Source organism: Cetorhinus maximus, chromosome 4, assembly GCF_964194155.1.
Source record: "Cetorhinus maximus chromosome 4, sCetMax3.hap1.1, whole genome shotgun sequence".
NCBI classification, from domain to species: domain Eukaryota; kingdom Metazoa; phylum Chordata; class Chondrichthyes; order Lamniformes; family Cetorhinidae; genus Cetorhinus; species Cetorhinus maximus.
In genome coordinates, this window is record NC_135882.1 from 16,654,004 (window position 1) to 16,677,848 (window position 23,845).

Sequence of the window (23,845 nt, forward strand, 5' to 3'; positions counted from 1 at the left end):
GAAGAAACTGATATGCGATGTTGCAAAATAAAAGATGGTTGGTAGTCTCGGAATAAAAATTTGGAATTCTTTTAATGAACGTTTGTTTCTTTAAAGGACAACACCTTGTAATGGAGCAGTTTTATTTAATCTTCCTAACTGTGTCCCCAGATTAGACATTGCCGTGTGCTACAAAGCAGATGTATAACAGGCTAGAGTGCAGCATGCTGTAAGTTTTGTTTTAAAAAATGGGCTCTGTTTCAGCAGGGTCAGGCATGGGTAAATGTTGATCTAAATGGTGTTTTAGATAAGATATTGTGCACGCAGTATTAGTTTCTACACAAAAATGTGTTATAACGTTAGAAGGAGTATGCCACAATTTAGGCAGTGCATTTGTTAATTGGCATGCAATTATTAACTGTTTGGCCACTGAGCTTTCTCTACAATTTTAAAAATGACTTTTACCTGTCTTAGCACATAAAATAATATGAGTTGAATGCCTGTTGCTCTCTCTAACCCCCTCTGTAAATCCATCACGATATTCTCGTTGGGACTGAGGAGCCTTTAGGGCCCCGTCTCCATGGCTAAGTAACAAGCTGCTGTCTGGGGAGTGGGGTGGGGAGAAGCCAAGGGCTGTTACCTGAGTTTTCAAAGTCATCCCTACTGAGCGAGTTCCTACGTTCTGCTCGGAGCTCCGAGTAGAGATCTCTCTGACACCTGACTGCTCTTGAACCAACCATTGCAGTCAGCTCATATGACAGACAACCCTGAGACTTCAGATCACAACCTTCTGGATGTTAGTGGCTGATAGTTGGTAACTTTGCAATATTCAACATTGTAGGATAGAAGTGGGAAACTGATCAGAGCTACAGGACATTGAAAGGAAAGAACTGTGCAGTTCGATTGCTCTATTGCAGAACTATTGAAGGGTAAATATGGAGTAAAGCATTTTGAGTAAAACATTAAATATTCTTATTGATGAATTTGGTTAACACTTTAAAAATGTAACTTCGGGACCATGATTTGAGACTAAAATAGTTTTCTGTAAAAAAGTTTAAAGCGACTTCTTGAATATAAGACAAAGGCCGATTGCTGCTTCGCTTCCAGGAACTTCAGTCGTCTCCTGCTATCTCTGAATTGTGATCCACCATCACTCTGAGATTTTTACCGTACTCCAGAGTATCCTAGATTACAGCAGAATCTTCTCCTTTTGCGCCTGAAGGCAGGCTTGGAAATAAGGGAAAAGACGGATTGTCTCAGTGAAGTTGTTTGACTGATGCATATGATAGCAAGCAGCTGAATTATGCACATTAGTTAAAGCTGAATTTCAGTTTAACAGTAGCCAGACAGCCTGTAGAAAAGTACTGATTGATGTCACGGTAATAAAGATTCCAGTCCAGTACATCATGCACACAACCGAATGTAAGCTGCTTTGTAAGTAAATTACTTTATATTATTGACATTGGAGCTCAGCCAGAGGAGGTGCCTTCAGCAAGTGAAGAATGTCACGGTATCGCAACGTTAATCAGCGTGGCACAGAGGGTGTGATGATGGGATTCTCTGTTAAATGAATGGTACACAAGGTGATGGGGGTGAGGTCAGGGAGTCGGGGTGCAGCACAGCACAGACATACAGTTCTAGGGCTGGCCTGATTAACTGCTACCACACATTTCACACATTAGTATTTATAGTCCTTGACCAGAGAGCACAACTGCAGATTGCTTTGTTCATTTCAATTGTCCATAGGTAATTATGCTGTATGGCACTGGTCTTAAAATTTTATTGCTTCTTGCCTACCTGTGTATAGCTGAGTTCTAGTGATCTGCAGCATCCAATTTTCGAGTGCAGTCATCACAAATGGCTTATCTGTTTTATTGCTCTCATTTCCTTTTTTCTTCTCCAATGTCCTTCCTATTCCTCTGAAGGCCTGTATTTTCACAAACACTGGCAAAGCTTGGGTGCAGGTAACCTTTCTAAGTGGGTAGCCCTGGACTATGAATGGTGGCAGGCCATACATCAGTAGTCAATATCGAAGTCGAGCTGAATGCTGTTCCAACCAGATAGTCCCGCGCGTGTACTTTCTGGCAGTGGTCACTGACTTGCAATCGGAAGGAAGATCCAAAGTTGTGTTTTAACCTTTGCCCAGAGTGAGTTTCCTACTGTTGCATCCCAGCTGCTGCCTTGGGTGAGGTTGCCTAACTGTGGCTTTAGTGCGACAGCAGATAGTGTGAACCAAAATTGTATGGGCCGCAACCCCGGCATCACACTTTTCAACAATGTCACCATGGGGAAGTGCGTTCATGCAAGTGTCACATGTCGGAATAGTGAACAGTCATGTTTGGTTCAATCATATGTCTATTATGTTACTAAATAAACATCAGACTGATGATATGGGAATGAATCAGGAGTCATTCATGTGGAACAAGTAATAAACACAAAGCCAAACAATTAAACCTTTCAACTCTTGTTTTCAAAGCTAGAAGTCATGAATCACCAAGTGCCACAAAACTAACGGACCAAATTGCTGTGACTTGGATTTGCTATTTCCTGAACAAACACACGACGTGAAAGTAAGAATCGTACTTCATGAATTAATACGCATCATAATCTTTCAGTCCCCCCCAACCTAAGGTAGCCTTTCACATTTTGGATATCTGTCCAATAAATGTTGCCCTTGTTTTTAAATCTTTGCTCTGCCCTCTTGCTGCAGTTTCCTTTCTTGTGGGTTTCTTCCTTGGGCTATTCATGCTTATGTCTCTTGGGTTCATGCAATTGTCAGGGCTGTGTCCCACAAGCCTCACTACACACCCAACTCCTGCCTTTTTTTATCCTTTGATAAGATCCTTTGAGCATTTGTTGCCCATCCCTAATTGCCCTTGAACTGATTGGCTTGCTAGGCAGAGGGCAGTTAGGAGTCGACCACATTGCTGTGGATCTGGATTCACACATAGGCCAGACCAGGTAAAGACTGCAGATTTCCTTCTCTGAAGGACATTAGTGAAGCAGATGGGTTTTTACGACAGCTGCCATGTTTGACAGTTTCATGGTCACCGTTACTAAGATTAGCTTTCAATAGTAGATTTTATAATTGAATTTAAATTCCATCAGTTGCCATGGTGAGATTTGAACCATCGTCCCCAGGTATTAGCCTAGGCCTCTAAGACCAGTGCTCTTATTTCCCAGTTTTACTGGTGTTCCATTTTAAGGTACACAAGACCAGTTCAGACCAGTATTCTTATTTCCCAGTTTTTGCTGTTTTTTCCTTCTGGGATGACCACTACACCAGCATTCCCTCCTATTGCTTCCTGCTACACCAAGACAGTTGTCTGGTAGTTCGCATCATTTTAAGCACTTTTTGACAGAAATTGTAAGTGTTTGACATTCATTGACTAATCTTCAATTGTACTTTTGCCAGGTTGAGCGACGAGATGTGGTTCAAGCCTATTTTCACAGAGTAAGTCAGCAGCTTAGCTGTGCTGTTGTTTGAGGGCATGGCAGCAGCTCCCAGGGAGGGAGTATCTGATGGAAAACACACTCAGTCATTCTGATGTGCCTCCTTGTTGCTGCGCTTATAATAGGAATAGCAAATGCCCAGGAGTGAGTCACCTGCCAGTCTCAAATAAAAACAGAAAGTGCTGGAAAAACTCAGCCGGTCTGACAGCATCTGTGGAGACAGAAACAGAGTTAACATTTCGAGTCCAATATGAGTCTCCTTCTGAACTGAAGAGAGGTAGAAATGTGATGGGTTTTATGCTGTTGAAAAAGAGGGGGAACCAGCCAGTCTTTCTTGACTTTGGATGGTAAGTACTGTTGAAGGAACCCATGCGAAAGGATACTTTTCTATTTACCTTCATTGTTGCATTTGGATAAATAATTGGCAGGGTTTATATTTAATGGGTTAGTGTGCGAACTGCACAGGCCAGGTTACTGGTTGGTTCATCTTAACCCATACAACCATTAAAGCTTACAGAATGGAAGGAGGCCATTTGGCCTGTTGTGCTTGAGTCAACTCTCTGAAAGTTATACTTAGTCCCACACTCCCACTTTAGGCGCATAATCCTATAAATACCCCTTCCTCAGGTACCTCCCTTTTAAAATTATTTCTGGAATCAGCTTCCACCGCCTTTTCCGGTTGAACGTTCCAGATCCCAACAATTTCGGAGTGAAAATATTTCTCTTCATCTCCCCTCTCAATCCTTTGCTGTCATAAACAATGAACGCAACTGGTGAAAGCCAGTTGCAAAGGACCATCAAAACAACCCCTTGTCAGCAATTGAACAACTCAGTAAAGATATTTCAGGGCTTGCCATTGATTTTTTTTAGTAATGAAGTCTACTTAGCCTTGAGCCTTCACAGAAAGTCCCAGTTCCAGATCCAGATAGAAATTCGTAAGTACATGCTCCTGTAACTCTAAATAAGAACATAAGAAATAGGAGCAGGAGAAGGCCATTCAGCCCATTGAGCCTTGTTTATCATTCAATAAGATCATGGCTGATCTGCTTGTTTCCTTAACTCCACTTTCCTGCTTGCCCCCACAACCATTAACACTCTCGCCGATCAAAAATCTGCCTAACTCAGCCTTGAAAATATTCAGTGACACAGCCTCCATTGCCCTGTGGAAGAGAATTTCAAAGATTAACTACCCCTTGAGAGAAATTCCTCCTTATCACTGTCTTAGATGGGAGACCCCTTTATTTTGAACTGGTAGATGGAGGGTATGAAGGGCTATTGAGGGGGGGGGAGGTGGAGTGGCATAGCTTGGCAAGGAGGGTATGAGGGGCCATGAGGAAGTGGGTGGAGAGCACGGATGGGGCGTTGGGTGTGTGTGGGCGGTGAGGGCTGTGGTGGGGGTGGGGGCGAGACTGGGGGGGCCTTTCTGCTTTTATTAATACTGGGACTGAGTCGCAAAGCACCGAGGCAGGTCTTTGAAACAGCTTGCTTCGACACCCAGAAGCCCCTGTAGCTGCACCCAAACTCTGGGGTGGCAGACCCGACTCCAGCACGCACCCACCCCCTGGAATGAAAATCCTGCGTTTGCTGGCACATTCACCTGAGGCGTTTGTGCTGAGCCAGGGAATTTCCCAACATCTGCCTCTAGGATGAAATTCCAGCCTAATGTTGTGGGGTTTTTTTGTGCACTGTTTATTGAATGTTTGTGTTAGTATCTAGTGTTGTACTCGCCATTCTGTGAAACATGAAAGGATGTTTCCTCTTGTGAGAGAATCTAGAACTAAGGGCCCTGATTAAAAATAAGTGGTCGCCCATTAAAGGAGAGACGAGGGCATCAATGGCATTACCATCACTAAATCTCCACGATCAACATGCTGGGGATTACCGTTGGCCAGAAACTGAACTGGAACAGCCATTTAAATACAGTGGCTACAAGAGCACACCAGAGGCTGGGAATTCTATGGTAAGTAACTCACCTCCTGACTCCACAAAGCCTGTCCACCATCTACAGGGCACGAGTCAGGAGTGTGATGGAATACTCCCCACCTGCCTGGATGAGTGCAGCTCCCACAACACTCAAGAAGCTTGACACCATCCAGGGCAAAGCAGCCTGCTTGATTGGCACTCCATTCACCACCTTAAACATTCACTCCCTCCACCACTCGCACATAGTAGCAGCAGTGTGCACCATCTACAAGATGCACTACAGCAGCTCACCAAGGCTCATTCAACAGCACCTTCAAAACCACAACATTTACCACTTAGAAGGACAAGGGCAACAGATAGATGGGAGCACCACCACCTGGAAGTTCCCCTTCAAGCCACTCACCATCCTGACTTGGAAATATATCGCCGTCCCTTCACTGTCGCTTGGTCAAAATCCTGGAACTGCCTCCCTAGCAACACAGTGGGTGTACCTACACCAGATGCACTGCAGTTGTTCAAGAAGGCAGCTCACGACCATCTTGCCAAGGGCAATTAGGGATGGGCGATGAATGCTAGACTTGCCAGTAATGCTCACATCCATGAACAAACAAAAAGACAACATGGTTTAATTTTTGATGAAAACTTTCCTGTAACTGACTCTTAGGTTGGCAGCTTGAAGACGCCACTTTATGCGAGCTACGTTACATAGTCCTCTCTTTCAGGAAACCAACCAGGTGAGAAAAATTAGCTCCAAATTCTTGCAATGGAACCTGGTTGTAGGTACTTTGCCTATAGTTGGCCCTTAACCGCATCCTGTATTTTGATGCAGAGGTGCTGGTGAGATATCGCACGTTCTGAATGTAGACCCTACTCTGTTGCAGAGTAAATTAGAACCACTTCCTTTCAATTTGTGTAGAACCTTTTATGTGTAGAGACTGTGGCAGTGTCTGGCTTTTAAACTGCTCATCAATTCTTAAACGGCTTGAATTGGTTTAGCTTTTTTTGGAGTTAGCTATTACTATGTTGCTTTTTTTAATCATGGGTATCAGTTTCTACCAGCCAGATCATGCATGTTTTTATTTCTCTTGATACTTTACAACAGCAGCAGCAATTTGCATCAGCTAACATCTTCGGCATAGCAAAACATTCAATGCCATTATATATGAGCATTATCGAACAAAATTTGACACCGACTCGCATGAGGCAATATTAGGTCAGATGATCAAAAACTTGGTCAAAGAGGTAGGTTTTTAAGGAGTGCCTGAGCGGAGGAAAGAGAGGTGCGGAGGGCTGAGGAAGAAATTCCAGAGCGTAGGGCCTCAGCAGCTGAAGGCAATGACCAACAATGAGCAAGCGATGTAAATGCACGAGAGGCCAACATTGGAAAAGCATAGTTATCTCCGAGGGCTGCAGAAGGGATATCAGAGATGGGGCATTTTGGAGAAGTGGAAACCACACCAATGGAATTGGCCATGAATTGATAACAATATTAACATGTGATACCCAGTCACAGCCACGTGCAACGTGGAGCCGTCAAAGGGTATCTTGACGGAATGTTCGATGAGAGGAGATGCTGTTAAGTACTACAAACCCTGGTGATAGGGAACAGTGCTGCAAAATGTCACAGCCATTTTCCACATCGCTGAATAGTTTAAAATAGAACTCTCGATGCCAATAATTTGACATGGCACTTCACAATTTGTACACCAGAGCATGACAGAGACATAACAGGAGTGACTGTCACAATAAAAACAGAATTACCTGGAAAAACTCAGCAAGTCTGGCAGCATCGGCGGAGAAGAAATCAGTCAACGTTTCGAGCCCTCATGGCCCTTCGGCAGAACTGAAGCATAGTTTCAACAAGGGAGAAATATAACTTCAACAACTTTAGATCTTAAACTCCCCCTCCCCCCATCCCCACCCCGTTTCTTTTCCCCCCCCACCCGCCTCTTTTTTCAATAATTTATATAGATTCGTCTTTCCCCACCTATTTCCATTATTTTTAAATCTAAAACTAAAACCTTTAGTCTTTCCACCCCACCCCCACTAGAGCTGTACTTTGAATATCCTGTCTTCCATTCTTAATTAGCACTTTTCTCAGACAAAGACCACCACCTTCAACACCTCTTTGACCCTTTTGTCTCTGACATCTTTTGATTATCTGCTCACACCACACCCTCAATGTGTCTCTTCCCCCCCACCCACCTTAAACCAATTTATATTTCTCCCTTGTTGAAACTATGCTTCAGTTCTGCCGAAGGGCCATGAGGGCTCGAAACGTTGACTGATTTCTTCTCCGCCGATGCTGCCAGACTTGCTGAGTTTTTCCAGGTAATTCTGTTTTTATTTTGTTTTGGATTTCCAGCATCCGCAGTAGCTTTTAGCTTTTTGTTTTTATCTTTGTGACTGTCACAATGTTTGTAAATTGACAGGCATGACGTGTAGCTGCCAGTGTCAGGCCAATGATGAAGCTGCTTGAATAAAACGTGAAACTATTTACAGATGGATTCAGATGCTCATTCTATACTGTCATTCCGTTTAATTGTCCATTTTCCTTCAAATTTCACCTGCAGCTAATTTTTTTCACTCCTACCACTAGTGTACTCTCTGCACCTGTTCAAATCTACCCCTGGAACTGTGAGTAACTATGCAAATGAGCTGCCCTTGTGAAAATTGAGTGCTATTAGCCCATTACCATCCTGGAAAAATTGGCACCAATTCGTAACCATTTAGGACTAATGTACACAAAGCACAAGTCTCCTGTCTCTTTCGCTTCATCCTAAAACTGAGCACCTCTTATTTAGAATAGCTGAGACCGGCTGGTTTGGACAGGGGCTTCACAGATAAGGCATATTGATTCAAATCCACTTTTATATGCAGTGAATGATAATGACCTGATACTCACTGCCCCATGAGGGTGGTGGAAATAGAGGCGATGAATGATTTCAAAAGGAAATTGGGTGAGCACTTTGAGGGGAATAAACTTGCAGGGCTATAGGGAAATGGAACAGATTGTGTTTACCTAAGAAGGCTGACATGGACTCAATGGGCCAAATGGCCTCCTTTTGTGCCATAATGACTCTCTGACTCATGTTCAATGGAAGGAAAGTGAGCTCAGTGTCAAGACACTTCCCAGTTAGGTGGTTTTCAAGAGCGAGTCCAGGCTTTTCCTTATGGTCTCCTCACCATAAAATGCTGACTGATATTGGGATATGTTACTGCCGGTGCTGACACCTTCCAGAACCTCACCAGGAATTTAACAGAAGGTAGCAGGGGTGGGGGCAGGAGCGGGTGGGGAGGATTTCATTATAGCTAAGCCCAGTCCTCATCCAACATTCACATGCCTATTGTAAAGCAGGACTTGATTGATGGCAGTCAGGAGTGGAGAAACCAGCCTAACTTTTTCCTCCACCTTAGCCCAGGGGACTGAAGTTATTCACAGTGCAAGCTCTTTCTCTTTAACTGCCTGAGGCACACGAAGTGAGCACAAATCAGGGATTTTGAACTTGGGACAGTTCAGATCTGTTTGACTCAACTATCCATTCCCTAACCAATTAAGCCATTGTGAGATAGCCCATATTCTAGTTTTTATTGGGAGCTAATGACCGTAAAAACGCCTACGCATTTTAGAATGCTGGAAAATATTTCGGCATTTAAAGGACTGAGCGGTGTTTCCAAACCCATGGACTTGCTTCTTGTATCAGCCTTTTACTTGTTCTGAAGAAGAGTCATATATGGACCAGAAACGTTGGCCGGAGCTTTGCAGCCCCTCACACCAGTCAGACCTTCCTGTCCTGCCGATGTGAACGGAGAGTTCAATGGCTCGCCTGCCCTGTCGCTGGGGAACCCGCCACGAGGGGGTTGGAAAGTTCCGGCTGTTAACTCTGCTTCACTCTCTCCACAGATGCTGCCAGTTCTTCCAGCACTTTCCGGGCAGAATCTTCCATTTGGAGTGCGGGTGGGGGCCCTGCGTAAAATGAGGCGAGGAGCCCAGGCGGCCTTTGCATTTTTCATGGAACCTCATCCACGGGCGGGATGAGGGTTTATTAATTCAATAAAACGTTTCATGGAAAATTTGTAAACATGTCCCAGCTCATGTGACAATGTCACATGAGGGGACATGCCTGAATAATTTTTTAAATTCTTTTCTTCAATTTTTCATTCCAAACTTTATCCCCCTGAGGCAGCTCTGTGCCTCGGGGAGATTGCTGCGCTCTTCTGTGCGTGTGCGTGAAAGAGCGCAGACCCCAACTCTCCCTCCTCCCCCCCCCGCCTGCACAGGTAGCGCTGACCTTAATAGGCCCGCCCACATAAAATGGCGGCGTGGAGCCGATCGCGGGCGGCGATCAGCTCCGCGCCTGTCCGCGCCTGCTCCCCACCGGCCCGCCCGATGGGGAGAAAATTCGCCCCTCTGTTTTTATTTTAGATCTCCGGCACCTGCAGTATTTTACTTTAAGTTTAGTTGATAGGGTTTGCATCCAGCCTTTTTGGCCTTACCTACATTATTTAATATTTTCCAGAATTAAATGTAACCTGGCTGCTTAACTGAATTGTTTAAAACACAAATTCATGACCTCTCAAAGAAGGCATTTTGAGCTAAAAGTTGAGCACTATAATGGAAACTCTACAACTCTTCACCATCAGTTACATTAATATCACAGAAAAAACTTGAAGGAGTTATATTTTACGAGTGTTATTTAAGCACCAAACATCAGCTTCTTACATAAGTGGGCGAGAAAGGTTTGAACACTCAAAGTTACAATGTTCATCCAGCTCGTTCTTGAGCTTTTAATGAATGAGCCTTGACGGTTAAGAGAATTAAGAAAAGCTACCTTAGTGCAGAAATTAATCTTTATTTGAACAACCCTGTATTACAAAAACAGAAAATGCTGGAAAAACTTAGTACGTCTAACAGCATCTGTGGAGAAAAAAAATAGAGTTAACTTTTCGAGTCTGATACAATACGGACTCAAAACGTTAACTCTGTTTTTCTTTCCACAGATGCTGTTAGACCTGCTGAGTTTTTCTAGCATTTTCTGTTTTTGCTTCAGATTTCCAGCATCCGCAGTATTTTGCCTTTATCCCTGTATTATGATTTGCCAATGGCAATAAAATTGCCATTTGATTTCCTCTCCTTTTAAAAAGGCACCGTGCAGCTATCCTGGGCTCCCTCTTGCACAAACCCCACTTCCTTCCCCCCACCATTGGTGCCCACACTTTTAGCTATCCAAGCCGCAAGCTCTGGAATTTCCCCCTTAAATGTCTCCGCCTGTCCACTTCTGTCTTCTCATTTAAGATACTCTTTAAGATTGAACCTCTTTGATCATACTCTTGGTCACCTAGCTGTCCCAATATCTCTTTCTTTAGCCCGGTGTCAAGTTTTGTCTGGTTTTATGGGCAGGATTTTCCACTAGGCCTGCGGGCGCGCCTGAGTGTCCAATAGCGTGCGATGATGTCAGGTAAGCGTCCCGAAGTCATCGCGCACTCATGCGACATTTCGGTCCGTGGACGCGCGCGGGAGTCAGCAGCGTGCCCGCCGACAATTAAGAGGCCTTTTAAAGCCATTGATCAATTAATTAAGTGCTATTTTTCGCTGTTCGTCCAGCCTCATTAGCGGGTGGGCGAATCGGCCAGGCGGCCTTTGGATTTTTGAGGAAACCTCATCCACGGGCGGGATGAGGTTTCTGACATTAATTTTTAAAAATGTTTTCACGTAATTTTTACTATGTTTCTGGTTCATGTGAGTGAATCCTATGGGGGGGGACATTCTTTTCCCGATTTTCAAAATCTTTCGTTTTGATTTTAAGATTCTTCAGCTCCTTGAGGCAGCTCCCTGTCTTCAGGGGGTCCTCAGTGCGCACTCTCCCTACGCATGCGCAGGCTTTAGTGCCCGCACTCCTCCTGCCCGCCCCCACCCTGGCAGTGCTGAGCGTCTCAGCGCGCCTTTCACACTGGCTGGCTGTTAATTGGCCAGCCAGCGTGAAACCACAGTCGGGGGCTGATGCGCAGGGTGGGTGGGCCATTTCCCGGCTGCTCCAGGGCCCGGCCCACCGCGCCCGCCCGACCACCCGAAAATCCTGCCTGTGTGCCTGCGAAGTGCTTTGAGACGTGTTGCCATAATAAAGGTGCCGTAGAAATGCACGTTGTTGTTGTTACTGCTGTTGTACTCAGCTCTCGATTAGCGAGGGAAACACAAAAGCTCCAGGTTTGACCCTGGTGTGTGCGTTGAGTTAGCTGATCTCAATCGGGGTGGCGAGGGGTGCGGGGCTGGGGGGTGGCAGAGGGGTTGCGGTAGTATCAGACATTACAATTGTCCTTGCCACCCCTAGAATAGAGAGAGGAAAATCAACAAACATCCTCACTAATGATTACAAACCAGCAACCCTTGCTGGGAGAAGATGCAGAGGCACTGGGTGAGAATGGGATCAACCCAAGTTTGATCAGCTTCCTGATGCTGCTGACGGAATGAGAAAAATGTTTGCGTTTATTTGACATCTCTGTCATCACTTCTATCAGAAATATCCAAACATCCCTCTAATGCTTTGAAAATTTTGGGGAGTCACGGGATGAGTCATTTGCTGCAGGATCCCTAGCCTTTGACCTGCTCTTGTAGCCACAGTGTTTATATGGCTGGTCCAGTTCCGTTTCTGGTCATTGGTAACCCCAGGATGTTGATATTGGGGGATTTGGTGATGGTAATGCCATTGAATGTTGAGAGGAGATGGTTGGATTCTCTGTTGTTGGAGGTGGTCATTGCCTGGCACTTGTGTAGTACGAATGTTACTTGCCACCTGAATGTTGTCCAGGTCTTGCTGCATATCGACTCGGACTATCTGAGGAGTTGCAATTGGTGCTGAACATTATGCAATCATCAGCGAATATCCCTGCTTGTGACCTTATGATGAGGGAAGGTCATCAATGAAGCAGCTGAAGATGGTTGGGCCTAGGGCACTACCTTGAGGAACTACTGCAGTGATGCCCTGGAGCTGAGATGATTGACAACCAACAACCACAACCATCTACCTTTTAGCCTTTTTCGATTCCTTCACCACACCCCACCCCCACTAGGGCTATCTGTACCTTGCTTGTCCTGCTTTCTACCCTTAATTAGCACATTCCTTAGATAATATCACCACCTTCAACACCTCTTTGTCCTTTTGTCTGTGACATCTTTTGGTTATCTCCACCTATCACTGGCCCTCTATCCAGCTCTACTTGTCCCACCCCCCCCCACCTAAACCAGCTTATATTTCACCTCTCTTCTATTTTTACTTAGTTCTGTTGAAGGGTCATTCGGACGCGAAACGTTAACTGTGTTCCTCTCCGCAGATGCTGCCAGACCTGCTGAGTTTTTCCAGGTATTTTTGTTTTTGTTTTGGATTTCCAGCATCCTCAGTTTTTTGCTTTTACCACAACCATCTTCCTTTGTGCTAGGTATGGCTCCCATCAGTGGAGAGTTTTCCTCCTGATTTCCATTGATTCCAGTTTTGCTAGGGCTCCTTGATGCCACACTCAGTCAAATGCTGCCTTGATGTCAAGGGCAGTCAATCTCATCTCACCTCTGGAGTTTAGCTCTTTTGTCCATGTCTGGACTATAGCAGCAATGAGGTCAGGAGCTGAGTGGCCCTGGCAGAACCTAAATTGAGCACCAGAGAACAGGTTATTGCAGAGTAAGTGCCGCTTGATAGCACCATCCACGACTCTTTCTATCACTTTACTGATGATCGAGAGTAGACTGTTGGAGCAAAAATTGGCTGGGTTGGATTTGTCCTACTTTTTGCGGACAGAACATACCTGAGCAATTTTCCACATAGCTAGGTAGATGCCACTGTTGTAGCTGTGCTGGAACAGCTTGGCTAGGGGCACAGCTAGTTCTGGAGCACAAGTCTTCAGTACAATTGCCGGAATGTTGTCAGGCCCCAAAGCCTTCGCAGCATCCAGTGCCTTCAGCTGTTTCTTGATATCACATGGAGTAAATCGAATTGGCTGAAGACTGGCACCTGTGATGCTGGTGACCTCTGGAGGAGGCTGAGATGGATCATCTACTGGGCACTTCTGGTTTGTTTTTATATTTGTTCATGGGATGTGGGTATCGCTGGCTGGGCCAGCATTCATTGCCTATCCCTAATTGCCCTTGTTCAGAGGGCATTTAAGAGTCAACCACATTGCTGTGGGTCTGGAGTCACATATAGGCCAGACCAGGTAAGGACAGCAGATTTCCTCCCCTAAAGGACATTAGTGAACCAGATGGGTTTTTACAACAATTGGCAATGGTTTCACGGTTGTCCACAGGCTTTGAAGCAGACTTTGAAAAGGTGGTGGTGAGCTGCCTTCTTGAACTGCCATAGTCCATGTGGTGTCTCACAGTGTCGTTAGGGAGGAAGTTCCAGGATTTTGACTCAGCATCAGTGAAGGAATGGCGAGATATTGCCAAGTCAGGATGGTGAATGACTTGGAGGGGAACTTCCAAGTGATAGTGTTCCCAACTGTCTGCTGCCCTTGTCCTTCTAGATGGTATTGAACGCAGGTTTGGAAGGTGCTGTCTAAGGAAAATATGCATATGCTTCAGCCTTGTCTTTTGCACTGCTTTGCTGGGTTCCCCCATCATTGAGGATGGTGATATTTGTGGAATCTCCTCCTCCTGCTAGTTGTTTAATTGTCCACCAAGAATTGGAAATCAAAGTTAAATGGCAAGAAATTTGAAGCATTGTATGATTACAAAGTAGCTCGGAGCAAAATGTATTGATTGTACATGAAATACAATGAAATAAAAATTTTTAAAGAAAATCATGATTTGCTTTCTGATAATTCTAAGTTGTGCATGATCAAGAATGAACATCAAGCTGCCTGTTAGTAAAAAAGGACAGCTGATCATTTATGTTTGATAATTCTATGCTAGCTCTTCTGGCATGATTTAATTGTTAGAGTTATGCAATTTCCCATACATTGTTGAGTGAAATATTAAAACCACACCCCACCGGATGTGATTTTAATTTTTGACTGATAGGCTTGTACTTACTCAGATCATAAAGATTAGGTTACAACAATACTTCCTTTATTTATTGTTCTTAATCTTGCCGCTCTTTGTAAGATAAGTCTTTGATGACATGTAATCTGCATTAACAATGGCACAGTGACATTCATAAGGCAAAATCAAAAAATTGGCCGCTTCAGTGAGAGCCATCCGGCCCATAAAATCATTAAATCTGCCATTCTTCTCTTGAGAACCTCATTGATCTACAGAATTGAATTAAATGTTTGCATCTTAATGAATGAGTCACTACCGATGGGGGTGAAATTGGTCTTGCAGCAGAGAAGCAAAATTTATGATATTGAATCACCAACCTGTTTTATATCCTGTCCACTTTCCTTTACTGTTGACTTTAAGTATGCTGAATGAAGGTGTGTGTGTGTGTGTGTGTGAGAGAGTGTGTGTGTGTGTGTGTGTGTGTGTGTGTGAGTGTGTGTGTGTGTGTGTGTGTATGTGTGTGTGTGTGTGTGTATGTGTGTGTGTGTGAGAGAGTGTGTGTGTGAGAGTGTGTGAGTGTGTGTGTGTGAGAGTGTGTGTGTGTATGTGTGTGTATGTGTGTGTGTGTGTGTGTGAGAGTGTGTGTGTGTGTGTGTGAGAGAGTGTGTGAGTGTGTGTGTGTGTGTGTGTGGGGGCGGAATCGTTCCCTCCCGCCACATGTGCGCATTGAAAAACTAGCATCTCTCAGTATCTGCGCCATCTCGGTTACTTGTACAGAGAGAATCTTGATAATGAAAATGAGAAAGTGACTGACAGTATAGGATGAAACCTAAGGAATGGGGAATGGGAGAGGCTCATCATGTTCCCCAACAAATTCTATATACTTGAAAAGGAAAAAGGTTTATAGGGCTACGGGGAAAGAGCAGGAGGATGGGCTAACAGGGTAGTTCTTTCAAAAAGCTGGCACAGACATGACGGACCGAATGGCCTCCTTCTCTGCTGCAGGATTCTAGGAGGCTGTGGAGAGAGTTTGCCTTGGCTGGGGAGCTTATGGGCTCTGAAAGCATGGGCCCTGCTAGGTAAGGAAGGATGTCTGATGGACATCATACCTATGTACAGATTTGGAGAGAAGGCCACGCAGTAGATGACAAGGGATAAGGTAGAGGACACTTGCCTTACATGCAGCAACATACAGGGAATCTTTCCCTTCATTACAGACATCATGTAGCATGCGGAAACTTCATTGGAGTCTGACACTTTGAGGAGACCGGCTACATGAAAGAATTGGTTTGCTTTGACTTGCAGCTGTCTCGAAGTTATCCAATAACAAAGAAATTCCCCACGTCTCTTGAAAATTGGCATTGGTGATGTGCTGAATGCAGGCCTTAGTAATGATTCCGCAGAACCCAAAATCAAAACCTTAGAGTGGAGAAGTGTCTCATTGCACCCTAATCTCACCATTGTATCACAGGTTTTCACTCCTACTATCTCTAAGCTGGATAGATCGGGACTACCCCAATTCCCTCACCTATGCTGAATTTGCTGACCTCGCCTATGGCCTGGAGCACTTGGCCACAATTTTCCATTTTTTCTAGGAAACGGAGAAACTGTGAAGGTTCCTGGTTCCCCTCATTTCCCAGTGATCACCTTTAGAGGTGATAACATGCAAGGTTAGGTCTCGCCACCACAGTCTGACAGGCACTATGTGCCCAGACTCATCCTTGGTATAAGGTACTTTTTATTTATTCTTTCATGAAATGTGGGCATCACTGGCAGAGCTGCCATTTGTTGCCCATCCCTAATTGCCCTTGAACTGAGTGGCTTGCTTGGCCATTTCAGAGGGTCTGCTGTCACATGCCAGCCAGACCAGGTAAAGATGGCAGATTTTCTTCCCTGAAGGGCATACATGGCTTTATGTCAATCAACAAAAGTTTCATGGTCACAATTACCAAGGCTAGCTTTCAATTCCAGGTGTTATTGATTGAATTGAGTTGCCGTGGTGGGATTTGAGCCCGTGTCCCCAGACCACTAGCCAGGGTTTCTGGATTACTAGCCCATTGGCATTACCACTACACCACCGTCTCCCCCACTGTCTCCGTCATGGAGGGCAACTGCTGTTTGTGGAGCTCCATCCCTCTAAATGAGTCAGTGGCCAGGATTTTCCAGCCCTGCGGTGGTGGGTTTCCCTGAAGAGAAAATTGGAGAAAAAAAATTAAGGGAATGAAGCAAAGAAGAAATGCTGAACATGAAGGCGGAAGTTATGTTGATGGCCCAGTGGGTAAGGAAGCCATGTGCTCAAGAAAGACCCTGGATCAAAGGCTTGAGTTTTGGTTCATGCTGAATTGGCTGATTACCACTGGTTTCAGTATCCTCGGTCTTCAACCAGAGTTCTCACACCCAATCACTGTCCAGTGAGTGCCACTGGAAATTGTACATGTGTGATATGGGATGAAGGCAGGGTAAGAATGTAATGCTTTTAGTGCATCTCTTTGATTCACATGGGTGTTACGTGATCTTGGGTGTTATGTGATCTTGGAGGAGAGAGTCTATGATTGACGTCAAAGTGTATTCACCTTTCCAGATTCCAAGTTTTCTCATGTTAGGATCAAGCTCAGTTGTCATGCTGACGATGGTTGAATGGACTCGCAGTGGTCAGAGTCTAGAGTGATGTATGAATAACACTACCAAGAGGATTCAGAGCCATGGGTTCATTCTCTACCCACCAGATGAGGAGGGGAGAAAAGGGAAGAAAGCTGTATAAGCTCGTCTGATGGAATATTTTAAACCACCCTGATTCAAATTTGCTGGCCATAAGAGAACATAGGAGACAGAAGATCTCATTTAATTTTGCTAATATTAAGGTTTAGTATGACTACTATTGAACAAAATATTTATCAACTGATACAAGCCTACAAAAGACACTCTTTGTTATGGCTGCCTCGGAATGCATATAATCATTTAGCCACCTAAGCTATTAAAAAATACAAATTTGATAATATGCTCTTCACATGGTTATATCCCAATAAGTTCCAGCAGCTGCTATTAAATTTTGTTTTTATTGAAACCCAAACCCTGATCAAGCTTTTACGCTTGCAGATAATGACATTATAGCCTCGCGGCTTGGCTTTCATTGATAGGATACATACCTTTGTACTAGAACAAACAAAGAAATAACCTTCTGCTGTCATTTCACAGCTGTAAGACGCACCCTTGAGTGAAGATTAGAGCCTTCCAATGAAAGTGCAAGCAACTTCACCTGCTAATCACCTTATTGACCCTCCAGAGGCTCAAAGTGAAAGATTGCGTCAAGCTCGTCTTAACCATGGTCAGAAATCCTATTTGGAAAAATCCTATCCATAACTAATTTTGTTTCAGAATTCAGCATGTTTTTACTCAATATCCTTCTATCTCCTATGTGCCTATCCTTCCAAAACTGGCTGATAATGCCCTTGCGACAATCATGCTCAACTTTGCGATAAATTTCTAAGTGGCTGGCAGAACAAGGCACAGGGGCATCCAATACTAAGTATTTTATGGTCCTACAGTCTAAAATCCCTCTCTATCTATGTACGGTTTTTGTTTTTCATTCATGGGATGAGGGCGTCACCGGCAAGGCCAGCATTTATTGCCCATCACTCATTGCCCTTGAGAAGGTGGTGGTGAGCTGCCTTCTTGAACTGCTGCAGTCCGTGTGGTGTAGGTTCACCCACAGTGCTGTTCGGGAGGGAGTTCCAGGACTCTTAAGCAGCAAGTGTGAAGGAGTGGTGATATATTTCCAAGTCAGGATGGTGAGTGGCTTGAAGGGGAACTTCCAGGTGGTGATGTTCCCACCTAACTGCTGCTCTTGTCTTTCTAGATGGTATTGCTCATGGGTTTGGAAGGTTCTGTCTAAGGAGGCTTGGTGAATTCCTGCAGTGCATCTTGTAGATGGTACACACTGCTGCTACTGTGTGTCAGTGGTGGAGGGAGTGAATGTTTGTGGATGGTGTGCCCACAAGGCTGCTTTATCCTGGATGGTGTCAAGATTCTTGAGTGTTGTTGGAGCTGCGCTCATCCAGGCAAGTGGAGAGTATTCCACCACACTCCTGACTTGTGCCTTGTAGATGGTGGACAGGCTTAGGGGAATCAGGGGGTGAGTTACTCACTGCAGGATTTTCGGCCTCTGATGTGCTCTTGTCGCCACAGTTTTTATGTGGCCAGCCCAGTTCAGTTTCTGGTCAATGGTAACGCTCAAGATATTGATAGTGGAGGATTCAGCGATGGTAATGCCACTGAATGTCAAGGGATGATGGTTAGATTCTCTCTTGTTGGGGATTGCCATTTCCAGGCACTTGTGTGGTGTGAATGTTACTTGCTACTTGTCAGCTCAAACCTGGATATTGTCTAGGCCTTGCTACATTTGAACATGGACTGCTTCAGTATCTGAGGAGTCGTGAATGGTGCTGAACATTGTGCAGTCATCAGCGAACATCCCCACCCTGACCTTATGATGAAAGGAAGGCCGTTGATGAAGCAGCTGAAGATGGTTGAGTCGAGGACACTACCCTGAGGAACTCCTGCAGTGATGTCTTGGAGCTGAGATGACTGACCTCCAACAACCACAACCATCTTCCTTTGTGCTCGGTATGACTCCAACTAGCGGGGAGTTTGCCCCCTGATTCCCATCAACTCCAGTTTTGCTAGGGCTCCTTGATGCCATACTCGGTCAAATGCTGCTTTGATGTCAAGGGCAGTCACTCTCAACTCACCTCTGGAGTTCAGCTCTTTGTCCATGTTTGAAACAAGACTGTAATGTGGTCAGTAGCTGAGTGGCCCTAGCGAAACCCAAACTGAGCAGTGAGCAGGTTATGGCTAAGCAAGTGCCACTTGATAGCACTATTGGTGACCCCTTCCATCACTTTACTAATGATTGAGGTGATTGAGAATAGACTGATGAGGCGGTAATTGGTTGGCTTGGACTTGCCCTGCTTTTTGTGTACAGGACATATCTGGGCAATTTTTCACATAGCCGGGTAGATGCCAGTATTGTAGCTGTACTGGAACAGCTTGGCCAGGGGCGCGACAAGTTCTGGAGCACAAGTCTTCAGTACTATTGCCGGGATATTGTCAGGGCCCATATCCTTTGCGGTATCCGGTGCCTTCAGCCGTTTCTTGATATCACGTGGAGTGAATCAAATTAGCTGAAGACTGGCATCTGTGATGCTGGGGACCTCCGGAGGAGGCCAAGATAGATTATCCACTCGGCGCCTCTGGCTGAAGATTGTTTCAAATGCTTCAGCCTTATCTTTTGCACTGATCTGCTGGGCTCCCCCATCATTGAGGTTGGGAATATTTGTGGAGCCTCCTTCTCCAGTGAGTTGTTTAATTGTCCACCACTATTAACAAATGGATGTGGCAGGATTGCAGAGCTTAGATCTGATCCGTTGATTGTAGGATTGTTTAGCCCTGTCTATCACTTGCCGCTTCTGCTGTTTGGTATGCAAGCAGTCCTATTTTATAGCTTCACCAGGTTGACACCTCATTTTTAGGTATGCCTGGTGCTGCTCCAGGCATGCCTTCCTGCACTCTTCATTGAGCCAGGGTTGATCCTTGGCTTGATGGTAATGGTAGAGTGGGGGATATGCCGGCCATGAGGTTACAGATTGTGGCTCAGTATAATTCTTCTGCTTATGATGGCCCACAGCGTCTCATGGTTGCCCAGTTTTGAGTTGTGAGATCTTTTCGAAATCTATCCCATTTAGCATGGTGGTAGTGCCACAGAACAAGATGGAGGATATCCTCAACATGAAGACAGGACTTCATCTCCGCATGGACTGTGCGGTGGCCACTCCTACTGATACTGTCATGGACAGATGCATCTGCGACAGGCAGGTTGGCGAGGATGAGGTCAAGTATATTTTTCCCTCTTGTTGGTTCCCTTACCACCTGCTGCAGACCCACTCTAGCAGCTATATCCTTTAGGAGTGGAAACTTGTTCCAATTGAAAGTTAGTGCACACCCACTTGGCGTAGCTCATTGGGCATTTGGTTCAGTTTGAGACATGGATCTCTGGCCTCTGTAGAGCCTTGATATGTCAGTGCTTCTCTCAGTTGGAGTTCGACTCTGACATGAGTGTCAATTAGGTCCATCCTTGTTCACTGGTTCAATTTCAACGGATATCATCTATTAAAGTTAGCTTCTTGGTATGACTATTCCTGGCCTCTGAGCTCAGCTTTGTCAGTGATTTAACACCAGTGGCTGATGCTGAATTTAGTCAGTGTTTGATAAGCCTGAAGTGATGCATGACACTTGATACTCTAGGCTGTGAGTGCCAAACCTTGATGGATTGAACTCCAGCTGCTTCACTCTGTCCACAGGCTTCGGTTTGTGCTGATAATGAAGAGTGTAATTTATGACTGGATGTTGTTGGGGTTACAATTGCTTCAACAATAGGCAGCAGCTGCTTTAAAAGTCAAACCATACACACACACACCAGTAAAATTATTGCCAGACAATAAATAATATTACTGCTTAATAGAAAAACAAACCCAAATGGCTGAAAATTAAATGGCATGTTTAGTCTACATTATGAATGTGTTTAGTAAAGTGACTAATTCTATGTTGAGGCCTCTGGTTGGAGGAATGATTGCAATGAGGTTTTTGCTCCTCGGAATTGGCTCTTTTGATTGATAACTTGTGCTCATCTCCGACACGCCCTCAGCAAAATTGATTGCTGAGTATCGTCCAAGAGTGAAAGGTTGTGTCCTTTTTCTGCAGCCTCAAGGGCTCTCTCAAGTAGCAGATCAACCTGTAGATTTGAAGCTTGTCCTTTTCAATTGGATTCCACACATTTATTGTTTAAGTGCTGCCTTCATTTAGTTTATCGATTCCCTGCCCTTAATAGCCAGGTTAGAACGATATTGGCAGAGGCCTGTGAGCAAGGTGTGCGACCAGGGATGGCACATTTAAACAACGTTGCACTCCCTCACATTTTTAGAAACAAAGAAGGCAGCCACCTTTTGTACAGCAAGATCCTCGATTCACAGCGAGGAGGTGAACGGAACAAAAGCAAAATGCTGCAAGCGTTGGAAACCTGAAGTAAAAACGGAAAGTGCTGGAAATACTCAGCAGGTCAGGCAGTATCTGTGGAGAGAAACAGAGTTAGCGTTTCAGGCCGATGACCCTTCAGCAGAACTGAGGAAAGTTAGGTGTTGAGCAAGTGAAAGGCCGTGGTGGTGGGTTGTGAGAGGGGGAGGAGGGGGGGGGGGGGGGTGGGGGAGGAAGAACAAAAGGCAAGATCTGTGATAGGATGGAGAGGTTAAATGACAAAAAGGTTACTTGGTACAAAAGGAGTGGTAGTGAGTAAAGTGAAAAAACAAAAGATGTATCTAGATGAGGTGTGAATGGTTGAAGAAGAGCCGCCTGACTGAAAAGTAAAGGAATAAAGAAAGAAACCAGAAAAAAAATGAACCAGCAAAAAAATGAGACAAAATGGAGGCAGAGGTTGTGATCTAAAATCGCCTTTGAGTCCAGAAGACTCTGGAGTGCTGAGTTGAAAGATGAGCTATTCCTCGACCTTGCCTTGACCTTCACTGGAACACTGTAGCAGGCCAAAGACAGAAAGGACAGAGTGAAAGGGATCAAGTTGGAGAATTTGAAACCACCGAGCGACTGGAAGATCAGGGTCATGCTTGCGGACTGAACGGAGATGTTCTACAAAGTGGTCACCCAGCCTGCGTTTGGTCTCCCCAGTGTAGAGGAAACCACATCATAAGCAGCGGATGCAGTATTCCAAAGTGAAAGAAGTACAAGTAAATCCCTGTTTCACTTAATTGGAAGGCGTGTTCGGGGCCTTGGACAGTGAGGTAACTGACATGGTGGTGGTAGCTTAGGGAGAAATAATGACCAGAACATGAAGAGAATTCCTTACTGTTTTTTGATTAGCGTCATGGGATCCATTGCAACCACGCAAAACCATTGGAACAGGCTGGTGAAACCTTGCTTAGACTTGCCAACAGAATAAATGTGCGTGATCATTAACTCTTTGAAGCTGCTTCCATTCTGCTGCCATAGTTTTGTTGGAAATGGGGCAGAAACCCTGTTTCTGAGCAGCTCTGAGGAAACCCTTGGCCATTGCCTTCCAATTTGTGCAGAATGAAGCATCCTTTGGTATGACTGTAGGGCTTGGTGAAGTGCCCAGAGGCCAGTGTTGGGATCCTGACTGTTCCAAAAATTCCATTGACAAAGTAGGAACAGAATTAAAGTGAAGCAAAGTGATCTAATTTGCGGATGATACTAATCAAGGAGAGGAAGTTGAATTTGTGTAGGTAGCTTGGGAACTATATAATGATATACAAAACTGGGCAAAATGCTAGCAGATGACATTAAATATGTTAAGGGTCATGCACTTCAGCTAGGAATAAAGATCAGGCTATACTCCTGGGTGGTGTTAAAATGGCTAAGAATGAAGTTTGCAAAGGAATTACGTTTGTGTAGTTCCTTATCACATCTCTTGCATTGGCCCCAAAATCATCCTTTAAAGGGCCCTATATGGGTTCCGCTAACCTCTCGCCTTCATTTCACTGGGAGATCACCCCCGGACAAAAAAACAGCCATTAAATTTGTGTTTCCAAGGGTTCCACCAATCAATGCATGATCAGGACAACCATGGAAATTTAGCGATTTAGTTCTTTTTAACTGCAGTCCCTATTGCTATGTAGTTGATGGAGGGGCAATATGGACTTGGTACTCAAGGGTCAGTGCAAGAGTATTAGGTGCCCTAGGCAAAACTTCAGCCATGCGTCCCCCCGACCGATTAACTTTCGAAAATTAATGTTGTGCGTTAGTATAAATAAAAGTTCTACATTTATAGTAACAGATTCATTTTACATGAGGAAGTATTGTGATACTGATTGTACATTCTCGTTGCTCTACACTTTTCATAGGATATGCACTAGAAGAAATGCACATTATTATGTGTAATATGGCTCACATGATGTAATATTGTGTTCCTGCAACAGTTCCTAGAAGATTTTATGCACAATTTACACAATCAATAATCATTACGATGGAGTGGACTGGAGTAAATTATGTTCTTTGATATCATTTACTGGTTTGCAGTTTTGCAACACACGTAGATGTACATGTAGATTGTAAAATGGTCGCATATCCAGGATGAGGAATATAGAATGAAATTTTGGGAAAGACTGCAATGTAAATACATGGAAATCTATCTATATGTCAGTATATGTGGATGTATATCTAGACCTTTCATTCCCACTGCTGAAGCCAGTTTGCTTACTTCTGTAATTTCATGAATAGTTCATTTAGTTTTTTGCCAGCCCCCAAATTTTGCCAGTCTAGGTGACAGCCTTGTTTGCCTAGTTGTTATACCAGCCCTGTTGACACTCAACGTATCCAATCTGCCTGAAAGAGTAAAGTACAAATCAGCGGAAATCATTAAGAAATTGCTATTATAATGTTATCAGACCACACCTTTACTACTATATGCAGTTCTAGTCGCCAAGGCAAAAGGATAACATT

At 44.5% G+C, this 23,845-nt stretch overlaps 1 long non-coding RNA gene across 1 annotated transcript in view; it reads left to right on the forward strand.

The window, feature by feature from the left end:
- The first annotated feature begins 464 nt into the window (after positions 1–464).
- Positions 465–23,845, forward strand: part of LOC144679302 (uncharacterized) — a 61,988-nt gene continuing 38,607 nt past the window's right edge. The window contains exons 1-2 of the long non-coding RNA XR_013576310.1: positions 465–908; positions 2,456–2,549. This is a non-coding gene — a long non-coding RNA (uncharacterized LOC144679302). The remainder of the gene's footprint in view (positions 909–2,455; positions 2,550–23,845) is intronic.